The sequence below is a fragment of the Ornithorhynchus anatinus genome, chromosome 5 (assembly GCF_004115215.2).
Source record: "Ornithorhynchus anatinus isolate Pmale09 chromosome 5, mOrnAna1.pri.v4, whole genome shotgun sequence".
Lineage (NCBI taxonomy): Eukaryota > Metazoa > Chordata > Mammalia > Monotremata > Ornithorhynchidae > Ornithorhynchus > Ornithorhynchus anatinus.
Window position 1 is genome coordinate 52,836,353 of NC_041732.1, and position 11,947 is coordinate 52,848,299.

The 11,947-nt window shown below is 42.6% G+C and overlaps 1 non-coding gene across 1 annotated transcript; it reads right to left on the reverse strand.

The window, feature by feature from the left end:
- Positions 1-10,680: 10,680 nt before the first annotated feature.
- LOC114812590 lies at positions 10,681-10,818 on the reverse strand. Its single transcript, XR_003760241.1, has one exon. It is a non-coding gene; the product is annotated as a small nucleolar RNA SNORA7 (small nucleolar RNA).
- Positions 10,819-11,947: the final 1,129 nt, after the last annotated feature.

Genomic DNA, 11,947 nt, shown 5'->3' on the forward strand with positions numbered 1-11,947 from the left:
GAGTGAATTTTCACTCTGCATGATCCTGACTGGAAAAACTGACAGAGGTGATTTTGCTTGGGGAAAGGTAGGCCAGCAGTGATGTTCGTGAATTCTAGTTGGTCGTGACCTGAAAGTCGCATATGAATGCTCAACAATTTCATGGAAACTCTACAACAATTAGCAGGTTAGAGGGTGAAGCGTTAAAATCATGAACTCAACTGCCTGGTGTGAACGTTTCAAGTTACGGGGCTGAGGATTATGAGGCTCAGAGGAAAGCCGAGTGACCACAGAGGGTCATTAGTGGAAGAGTCAAGTTATCTTAGTTTACCCAGCTGGGTGTCCCGTCTAGCGCCCGAACCTAAGCTAACTGTCCAGGTATCCCCCGTCTTGAGGGTAATTAATATAAATGAGTTTCTCTCTGAGGTAGCAATGACACAGAACCCAGGGCACCAAGCAAGGAGGCCTAAATGTCCAGAAAGCAACTCTAATGCACCACGCTGCCACCCGCCATTAAGAGAGCAATTTACCATCCTCAAATCAGATATAATTCTACCACAGAATGTACACAGCAGGACCTCGAGGGCACTGAGGTGATTTCAGCTGAAGTATAGGAAAGGAGCAAGACTCCAGAGCTCTGAAAGATAAGGCACCCCCTCTGGAAGGAGAGGATAAAACTCGATTCTTACCCGTCAGTATAGGACATGATCTTTAATCACAAGCCTTTCCCTTTCCAAGCCATATTTGAACCCCAAAGACATGCATTCGGACAGGGTAATAGCACCTCAGTTTCCTCAGGTGATGAAACTTCGTGTTTCACCGGGCAGGGAAAGGAGGGGGAAGAGATAATAAGCTAACGGGAGTCCCTGTTGAAGATGAGATCTGCAGCCCTCGCTCACTTAAACCAGGTTCATGTTAGCTGTAACGAGACCACCCCCAGGTCCCGCGCTACCTCGGAGTGAATTTATGCACCTCTTCAAATGGCACGGAAACTCGGCCTACGTTAGTTGGATAATAAGAAAACAGAACCATCGGGTTGGATTACGCTTTGAGGTTATTGCCTCTGAGAGTAGCAGTCGGTCTGAGAAGGCGAGAGTGACTTAACTTTATGGTGCTGTGCGTTCCTGCTCACATTTTTCATCCAAAATATCATAAAATATTTCCACACCAGTAAGTATCATTATCCACATTTCAGAGGTGGGGAAACACAGAGAGGGTAATTGATTTTTCCAAAGACACAGCAAGCCTTTGCTCGTAGTTAAGTGCCCACTGTTCTGTGATGACCAAAACTTTTCTGAAGAACTTGGGCTGTCTCTAATTGGTATTCAATTTTTAAAAATGCCTTTCATTAAAAAATATAATTTGAGGAACTGGGTAATTGACTCACATTTGATTAAGGCAGATTCTATTGGATTAACATGATTAATAGATAAAATTATAATCAAACAGAAAGCAGTACAAAAGGTGACTAAGTCATGGATCATATTAAGATGCTAAATTTAAAAAGATTGATAGGCTAGGATTTTTTGCATTAGTAATATCATTTCACAGTAGATATCACACTGCTATGTTACAGCTAGTGGCATAATTAGGATGAAGTTGGTATTCGGGATTAAAAGATGTTTGGGAGATGTTTTGATTTAACAGCAAGAAAATCCCAACTGTTTGAGTTTTGATTTGATTCTCCTCAAATCACTGGGTTCAAACTGGGGAGTAATTCCTCAAGCAGACTGAAAATATGACACAACAGCGATTATTCTCTTCACAGAGCCAAGCGGTTTAATTTATCCATTAGACCTTCATAGGAACCCGCTTTCCTTTTTTCTACGTGGGCTAGAAAAGTGCAGTTTCAAAACATCTTTTTAGCAATTATAATATTTCATTAGAAAATCTCTCTCTTTCATTTACCTCCCACATCCAGTAGGTCTCTATGTCCTGCTGGTTCTTCTCTATTGCTTCGTGGATCTGGTCCAACCTCTTCACCCTGTACAAGCACTCTCCTGATATAAACCAAGTTATCTCACAGATGGATTATTCTAACAGGTTCCTGGTCCCTAGCCTCTCCCTTCTTCAGCCAATCTTATTATTATTATTAATTATTTTTAAAATTTTAATTGTATTTGTTAAGCACTTACCATGTTCTAATCGGTGGGGTAGGTACACGTTAATCAGACTGAATACAGTCACTGTCCACATGGGGTTCATACTCTAAGTAGGAGGGAGAACAAGTATGGAATCTCCATTTTGCAGTTGAGAAAACTGAGGCACAGAGACGTTAAGGGACTTGCCCAAGGCCATACAGCAAGCAAATGGCGGAGCTGAGATGAGAATCCAGGTCCACTGGCTCCTAGGCTCATGCTTTACCACTAGGCCATGCTGCTTCCTATGTGTGATTCAAAGGTCATTTTTCTAAAATAATAATAACTATGGTATTTGATAAGCACTTACTTTGTGCCCGGCTCTGTTCTAAGCACTGGGATAGATACAGGATAATTGGCTTGGACACAGAACAATCAGATCCCCTCACTCCCCTCCGTGGAAACCCCCAAAGGTTCCCCATTGCCTCATGCCTAATAAGATATCTCCTGACCATTTGATCATCCCTCTTTTATTATTATTATTATGGTATTTGTTAAGTGCTTACTACGTGCCAAGCACTGTTCTAGGAGCTGGGGTAGATACAAGGTAATCAGGTTGTCCCACGTGGGGCACAATTTACAGATGAGGTAACTGAGGAACAGCGGAGTTAAGTGGCTGGCCCAAGGTCACACAGCAGACAAGTGACGGAGCCGGGATTAGAACCCACATCCTCCTACTCCCAAGCCCATGCTCTTTCCACTAAGCCACACTCCTGAAGCAGGGACTCTACTCAGTTCTGCTCTCCGCTCTTCCCAACTGCTATTTATTATTGACTCCGTCTCCTCTGACCAAACACTCACACCATTCCTTCTTCATGAAACATCTTCCTTCCTCAGCTTCACCAAACTTTATCACTTTCCTCCAAAGCCACCTCCACTCTGTGACCATCCTCGACTAACCCTACCATTCCAGGTAGGCCATCCCTCAGCCAGCCACTTCAGCACTCTCTAAATCACCTTATCTACTTCTGTATGCTGACGTGCTATTTACTCAACTGTGTTGGTAATTTCTCTCTATTCTCCAGTTCTTTAAATTACATGTGCTAGTTCCCCAGTAGAATGGAGGCTCAGAGGCAGGAAATGTGTCTTTTTCTTCCTCTCTACATTTCCAAAGTGTCCATTAGAGTGTTCCGTCCGTAGGAGATACTCAATAACTATTGTTCGCTATAACTAGGGAAGGAGCCAATGAAATGGCAGGAACATATTGCATGATATATTACCAAAGCAGTTGCCCCCTCTTCTTCCCTCCCTGACCACCATCTTCATCCGTTTGCTCTCCAATGGCTTCTTCTCCACTTCTTTCAAACATGCCCCCATCTTCTCTGTTCTAAAAAATCCCCTCCTTTAACCCCCACGGGTCCCTCCTACCATTTCTACACAAACTCCTTGAGCGAGTTGCCTACACCCGCTGTCTCCAGTTCCTCTCCACCAATTCTTTCCTCGATCCCTCTCCAATCTGTCTTCCATCCCCTTCACTCCGCAGAAACCTCCTTCTCAAAGAGTCCAGATGATCTTCTTGCTAAATCTAACAGCCTCTGCTCCATCCAAATCCTTTTCGACCTCTCGGCTGACTTGAACACCGTTGACTACCCACTTCTCCTGGAAACGTTATCCAAGCTCGGCTTCACAAACATGTCCTCTCCTGGTTTTCTTTCCAGCTCTCTGGCTCCTCATTCTCAGTCTCTTTCAAAGGCTCCTCCTCTGCCTCCCATTCTCTAACTTTTGGGGTCCCTCAAGGCTCAGTTCTCTGTCCCCTTCTATTCTCCATGTACAACCACTCCCTTGCTGAACTCATTCACTCCCATGGCTTCAACTACCACCTCTTTGCAGATGATTCCCAAATCTACCTCTCCAGCCCCACTCTCTCCGTGTCTACAGTCTCGCATTTCCTCCTGCCTTCAAGACATTCTCTACTTGGATGTCCCATTTTACAGATGAGGTAACTGAGGCACCGAGAAGTTAGGTGACTTACCCAAAGTCACACAGCTGACAAGTGGTAAAGACGGGATTAGAGCCCACGACCCCTGACTCCCAAGCCCGTTCTCTTTCCACCAAGCCACGCTGCTTCTCCTTCCAGGCATGATCTTCCCGCCCATTTGCCACTGGACATGTTCCTTGTGAACACTAAACTACTGCCAATTTATCGGTGATTTATGACCATATCCACAGATTTCTTTTAATGACTGTCTTCCCTTCTAGACTGTGGGCAGGGAAGTTGTCTGCCAACTCTGTTATACTGCACTCTTCCAAGAGCTTAGTACAGTGCTCCGCACAGAGAAAGCGCTCAATAAATATAAGAGATTGAGTGACCAGGCTCTCATTTCCCCACCCTATTTCCATCCCCCCACACACATAATGTCACCTAGGCACTTCAATCTTCAGCCCCTAAATTCTTAGATATTCTCCGTCTATGTACCACAACAGCAGTGATGAGCATACAACAGACCTTTAAATTCTGTTGCTTCCCCCATCTGTAATTTAGGATTTGCTTTCTCCTCTAGATTGTAAGCCCTCTGGCAACAGAGATTGTGTGCACTTTGTCTACTGTATTTAGTACAGTGCTCTGCACAGAGTAAGCATTCAATAAATACGATTGAAGGAATGAATAAATACTATTGATTGCCTGATTGACTGAAAAGGAAATCTCATAAGGAGGTGAGTATGAACACTTTTTACTCACACCTGGCCCAAGAGGATGGTCAGTCTGGGGATGCCCATTCTCTCTTATTTTATCTGGGATCTCGCCTTTACCACCGCTCAGATGCAAGGGAAATGTACACGTTTTGGTTGGCTTTGTTAGTCTGGACTACAGTATCAGAAAATGTAAAGTGAAATTAAGAGCTCCTCGTCAGCTGGGAATGTATCTACCAACTCTCTTATATCGTACTCTTCCAAGTGCTTAATGCGGTGATCTGCACACAATAAGTGCTCAGTAAACACAATTCATGGATTGATTGAAAGAAAAGTACGATAATGCCAATCTTGAGGTGAAGTTAATATACTGTACTAAATATATATCTAAACCATGATTCTCCGTCTCACTAATAAGGACAGCGTAGACCAGAACAGGTTAGATTTGGGGGAAAGTGGAAAATGCAGTGCAAATACGAGATGCCACACTTGAAAGTGTCTTCTGTTTGGGAGTTGTTTAAGCTACATGGAGAGGGCAGGGGGAGTGTAAACCCTGATTCTGCTCAACAGGAAGAGTTGTTCAGTATCTCCATTTCAGGCTGTAGCATGAACATGCTCAATACTTTCAGCGATTTTCTAAAGAATAAAGTCCGACGTAGATAGACTGGCAACTCCGAGGTTACCGCTGGTGTGTTGCTGCTTTATCTCTAATTGAGAAATGTTCAGGGTTGGGATGACTCTGGAGTATAAACGGTTTGTCAGCTCAGGACACCGAGTGGACCAATTTAATACTTGCTGGAAGGGTTAGAATTTCTGCAGCCTTTGATCAGATCCTTTTTAGGTCAGTAACATTTAAAAGTGTAAAAAAAAAATCAAGTAATTGGAGAGAAACTAGATTCTTTGTGGCTAATTTGGAGAAGTGCAGATTAGATTGTTATGTAGCATTTTATCCTTTAATTGAAAAGGTTTCAAGATTTTCCAGGAGGTAGATTAATATTGATATCATATTATGAATTGCACTGTTTATTGTGCAAACATTCAACATCTTTTTTCTGCATATGCCCAAGTCACTAAAGCAGCAATAACTGGCATCTGCCTACCCATAACAGAATTATAATTAGAGTATCCTCACCTTGAACTAGAATGAAAATACATGAATTTTAAATTGGGGCGATATCACAGATGAGTCATTTAAACACACTTTGAAAGGAAGGCACAAACTGTGTTTAGAAAGTCTTTAATTTCATTACCTGTCATATTTTATAAAAGCCCTAATTTTCATGGAATTATTACACTGTCTAGGTGTAATCACTCATTAGCTGATAATAACTATAAGAATTGATTGAGCTGTAAATTTTTTAAATTGTAGCCCTAGCGTATTAGATTAAATATGCCAAATGTTTCATTTTGAGCATGTCAATTTCAATATTTTTCGACTTTCCTTCCTCCCAAGTTCTTCTTAAGATGTGGCACTTTCTCAGATATATTGTGATAGGTACAATTTTTGCCAGTCAAAATTAATAGTTATGAAAATGAAATCTGTTTTACACTATAACAACCTTTCATCTGCCTTAATACAACGCCCAGAATCCCATGATAATTTGGGGGTGTTAATATAATCCTTATTCCATTTATGAATGATTGGGTTTTTTCTAACACCAATAATTGGAAAATGATCTGAAAAAAATAATCCAGAAATCCAGATTGGTTCGGGTGATTATTTAGACATTTATTTTGAATGCCAAGGAATCATTCTCGGAGACACAAGCTAATCAGTTTGGACACAGTCCAGGTCCCACATGGGGCTCACAGCCCTAATCCACGTTCTAATAATAATAATGTTGGTATTTGTTAAGCGCTTACTATGTGCCGAGCACTGTTCTAAGCGCTGGAGTAGATTCAGGTTGTCCCACGCGGGGCTCACAGGCTTAATCCCCATTTTACAGATGAGGTCATTGAGGCATAGAAAAATTAAGTGACTTGCCCAAAGGCACACAGCTGACAAGCGGCGGAGCAGGGATTAGAACCCATGACCTTCTGACCCCTAAACCCATGCTCTTTCCACTGAGCCACACTGCATTTTACAGATGAGGTAACTAAGGCACAGAGAAGTGACGTGACTTGCCCAAGGTAACACAGTTGACAAGTGGTAGAACTGGGAATAGAACCATCCTATTCACCTGCTACTTCCAGTTCACACACTTCACTTCTCCCCACTATGCCCTTAGCTTGGAACTTCCCATCACAATCTGCCAGACCACAACTCCCCCCATCTTCAAACTCCACCCCCTCCAGGAAGCCTACAACAATCAATCATTTGTGTTTATCGAGCACTTAATACGTGCAGAGCACTGTACTAAGCACTTGGGAGAGTACAAGGTAACATAGCCTTTCTCATTTAATTTCACAATACCCCAGTTGTGTCAATCCAACACCCTCCCGTATGCCTCCTGTCCTTACCATCAACACTTATGTACCCTCTTCAACTCCCTTCTGTGTCACCCTGACTTGCTCCCTTTATTCAACCCCCGTCCCAGCCCCACAGCACTGACATATATATGTGTACTCTATTTATTTACCTTAATGTCTGTCTCCCCATCCCCTCTTAGGATCGCACATGGAGAGTTTCCAGTACTGTATCAGTCTGGACGATGGGAGGGAGAGTCAAGCAGAGGCCTACCCATTCCATTCCTAGCTTGGACAGCGGCTAGCGAGTGGGCGGCCATCTGCTACAAGTCAAAACTCACTTGTGCTGGGCAGCAGCGGCAGGGGAGAGAATCGAGGGCGGAGACTCAGGTTGACTGTGCAGAAGGAGACAGTGGTAAATCACTTCTGCATTTTTACCAGGAAAACTCTATGGATCCACTACCAGAACGATTGCAGGTGGAGGTGGGGCGCTCTGGGAGAGATGTGTCCACGGTGTCGCTATGGGTTGGAGAGGATGGCATTCATTCATTCATTCAGTAGTATTTATTGAGCGCTTACTATGTGCAGAGCACTGTACTAAGCGCTTGGAATGGACAAATCGGTAACAGATAGAGACAGTCCCTGCTCTTAGACGGGCTTACAGTCTAATCGGGGGAGACGGAAAGACAAAAACAATAGCAATAAAGAGAATCAAGGCGTCTCCCCCACTAAGCTAACAACTCTAAGGTCATTATGGGTAGGGAATGTGTCGGTTATATTGTTATATTGGACTCTCCCAAGTGCTTATTTCGGTGCTCTGCACACAGTAAGTGCTCAGTAAGTACAATCAACTGACTGATTGACATGTGCAGATGTATATTTTTATTCATTTATATATTTATTTCTATATTAAATTATTTTTCTATCACATCCTTACATAACTGTAGTTTGGCCTAGTATGTCCTTGTTCTCCCTCGTGCTCCAACTACTTGTAAATCATTTTGCCTTTCTTTCTTCCCCGTTAGATTTTAGCTCCTTTAAGATAAGTAGTGTGTCTTCTGTGGTATTCTTCCAAGTACTTAGCACAGTGCTTAACTCTCAGTAGACACTTCATAAATGCCACTGATTGCTTTATTGATTGTTTGAGGGTCTTGTTTCCTAGCAGAAACTCTGACATCTCTGTTTCAACCAGCCCACTGTTAGTATTTGAGTATATATTAAGGTCATTCATTCATTCATTTAGTGGCATTTATTGAGTATATATTATGTGCAGAACACAGTACTAGGTGCTTATAATGAAAGTAAAATACACAATCTCTGACCTTGAAGTTCTTACCGTCTAATAGGGGAGATGGGCAGAAGCAGATGGTACATCTAGATTGGGAACACAAGGGAAAACATAGTCATGGGATACGTCTCTGTATGTTCGCAATGGAAACCAAAAACAGACGCATCCAGTAACTGGGTAAATTTCTATACATGGGGATAGAAATAAAAACATAGGTACAACAAATAACAGGTTGAATCTATGCATTTATGTAAGTGCTGCGTGCAAAAATAAATCGCTAAATGCATGAATACAGATAGTGCCACAGGATAAAGTGATAGGGGAAGTGGTAATTAGTGACGAATGCTGTTACATGTCCCAACTTTCCCAAGGGCTTAGTATAGTGCTCTGCACTCAATAAGCATTCAATAAATATGATTATTAATAATGTAATTGACAATTATTATTAACTATTAATAATGATAATAATGGTATTTGTTAAGCGCTTACTATGTGCCAGGCATTGTACTAAGTTCTGGGGGAAGGTATAATCGGGTTGGACACAGTCCCTGTCCCACGTCTTGAACCCCATTTTACAGAGGAGGTAACGGACATAGAGAAGTTAAGTGACTTGCCCAAGGTCACACAGCAGAAAAAACCCAGAGCTGGGATTAGATCCCATGACCTTCTGACTCCCCGGCCCATGTTCTAACCACTACACCATGCTGCTCCTCAATTAATTGATCTAGGAATGCCTCCTAGAGGATGTGGGATTTCAGGTGGGCTTTGAGGATGGGGGAGGACGTTATCTGGTAGATTTGATGTTTTAAGGACCAGCTGTCACCAAATACAGGGTGAAGGAGGTGATCCCATAAATGCGGGGACCATAGAAAGGAATGCTGACTCAGGAGAATGGGCATTCCCATTTGGTCCCCCAACTTGTTCACCAGAGTGAAGACCAAAACCAGTTCAGAGATGCAGGAGGGTTGCATCCAGTGACATTGCTGGTCACGCGCTTGATCATACACCCAAATGAAGCTCACACACCCAACCGTAGCTCACTGTGCTGCTATAGTGCGAGCCAAGAAATAGGCTATTTCAGCGGGAGCAGCAGAAATCAGTGGAGCCTCAGGAAGCCGTGTGGCCTCATGGAAAGAGCGCAAGCCTAGGAGTCAGAGGACCAGGGTTCTAATCCCAATTATGCCACTTGTCTGCTGGCTGACCTAGGACAAGTCACTCAACTTCTCAGTGCCTGTTACCTCATCTATAAAGTGGGGATTAAGACTGTGAGCCCTATGGGAGACACGGACTGTATCCAACCCAATTATACCTTCCCCCAGAACTTAGTATAATGTCTGGCACATAGTAAGTACTTAATAAATGCAATGCAGTATAACAGAGTTGGTAGACACTTCCTTTCTCACAAGGAGCTTACAGTCTGGAGGGGCTGAACTTAAGAAAATAAAGAGATTTGTTATAAAAGAAAATCAGAAGATACTATTTTGACAAGAGAAAGCTGAAACCATCTGATGTGGCTGAACTCTTGCTACAAAGATCATTTTAGAAGTAATAAAACTTTTTTCTAAATGCTGACCTTATTCCAATTACATTCAAAGTAAAGGATGTGAGGTTCAACCACTTTAGATTCTTCAATTTCAAATGCCCACGTTTTCAACTTTACGAAGCATCTACTTGGGTAGAAGGTGTTAGTGAGAGAGATTAGTGTGATATTTTTGAACTTGGTATTTTTGAACTCTATTTTTCTCTACCTCCCCTTCACTTCCTTTTCCACTATCCAGCGCCTAGAACAGTGCTTGGCACATAATAAGCGCTTAACAAATACTATTATTATCATTATGATTTTAAAGATAGCTAGAATGCTTTCAGACCCTGAAGTCCTGGCCAACCCTGTATTTGACTTAGAGAAATCATAGATCTCTACAGAGATTCCTTTCTTGGAATTCCCTTGTTTGAATTTGATGAAATCCTACTTTGTTGTTCTCCTCCTAGGAAAGTGCAAGAATCTTTTGTCTCGTCTTATACCGTCAGGTGGTTTCCGACCCATAGCGACACCGCGGAGGCATCTCTCCCAGAACGCCCTGGTCTCCATCTGTGATCTTTCTGGTAGTGTATCCATAGAGTTTTCTTGGTAAAAATATGGAAGAGGTTTACCATCGCCTCCTTCCCCGCATTAAACTCGAGTCTCCGCCCTCGACTCTCTCCCGTGCCACTGCTGCTGTCCAGCATGGGTGAGTTTTGACTTGTAGCAGATGGCCTTCCACTCGGTAGCCACTGCCCAAGCTAGGAATGAAATGGGTAGACCTCTGCCTGACTCTCCCTCCGGTAGCCGAGACTGGTAGAGTACTGGAAAGTCTCCAGGTGTGACCCTGAGAGGGGCAAGAATCTTTTACTTCTGGTGTATTCACGTGAAAATAGAGCTGACCCCATGTTCTAGTCTGGCCGAGACTTTTGAAGGTTACCCCTCGCAATTATAGGAGAGTAAACTCACATCGAGAACAATGTGGCATAATAAAAGGAGCATGGGCCTGGGATTCAGAGTGTCTGACTTCTAATCCTGACTCTCCCACTTTTCTGCTGTTCGACCTTAAGCAAATCACTTAACTTCCCTGTGCCTCAGCTAACTCAACAGTAAAATGGAGATTAAGACTGAAGGCCCCCTGTAGGACAGGGGCTGTGTCCAACCAGATTATTTTACCTCAGCACTCATCACAGCGCTTGACACATAGTAAGCATTTAACAAATACAAGAATTTCTAAAAACAAGAATTGGACATTCTGCACTTTATAAATTTTGGTATTTTTGGTTCAGAAAAATAAAAAATTAGCAAAGAAGCCAAATTACTACCATCTTTTCTGAACACATATAGAATCTTTAGCCAAACAACTTGATAAAGGTCCTGAGTCTCCCTAGAACTCTTAAAGAATAAAGGAGTATTTTAAGCTCTTTTAGAACAAGGATCACATCTATTAACTCTACTTTGCTCTCCTAAATGCTCAGTATAGTGTTTTGCACAGAAGAAGTGCTTCATAAATACTTTTAGGAGAAGCAGCGTGGCTCAGTGGAAAGAGCACGGGCTTTGGAGTCAGGGCTCATGAGTTCGAATCCCAGCTCTGCCACTTGTCGGCTGTGTGACTGTGGGCGAGTCACTTCACTTCTCTGTGCCTCAGTTCCCTCATCTGTAAAATGGGGATTAAGACGGTGAGCCCCACGTGGGACAACCTGATTCCCCTATGTCTACCCCAGCGCTTAGAACAGTGCTCGGCACATAGTAAGCGCTTAACAAATACCAACATTAACATTAACAAATACCAACATTAATTACTTTTCATTGATTCATTGATTGATTGATTTTCCTTCCCTCCAAATCATCAAACTTTTTCAGGAATTTCGAAGAGATGCTGCTTTATTTATTTTTCAAATATCATTTAGAAAAACAAGGCAATAATGCCATCTTGGGGTTTCAAACATCACCACAGTCCACTTGAACCACTTATTCAAGGTGGAG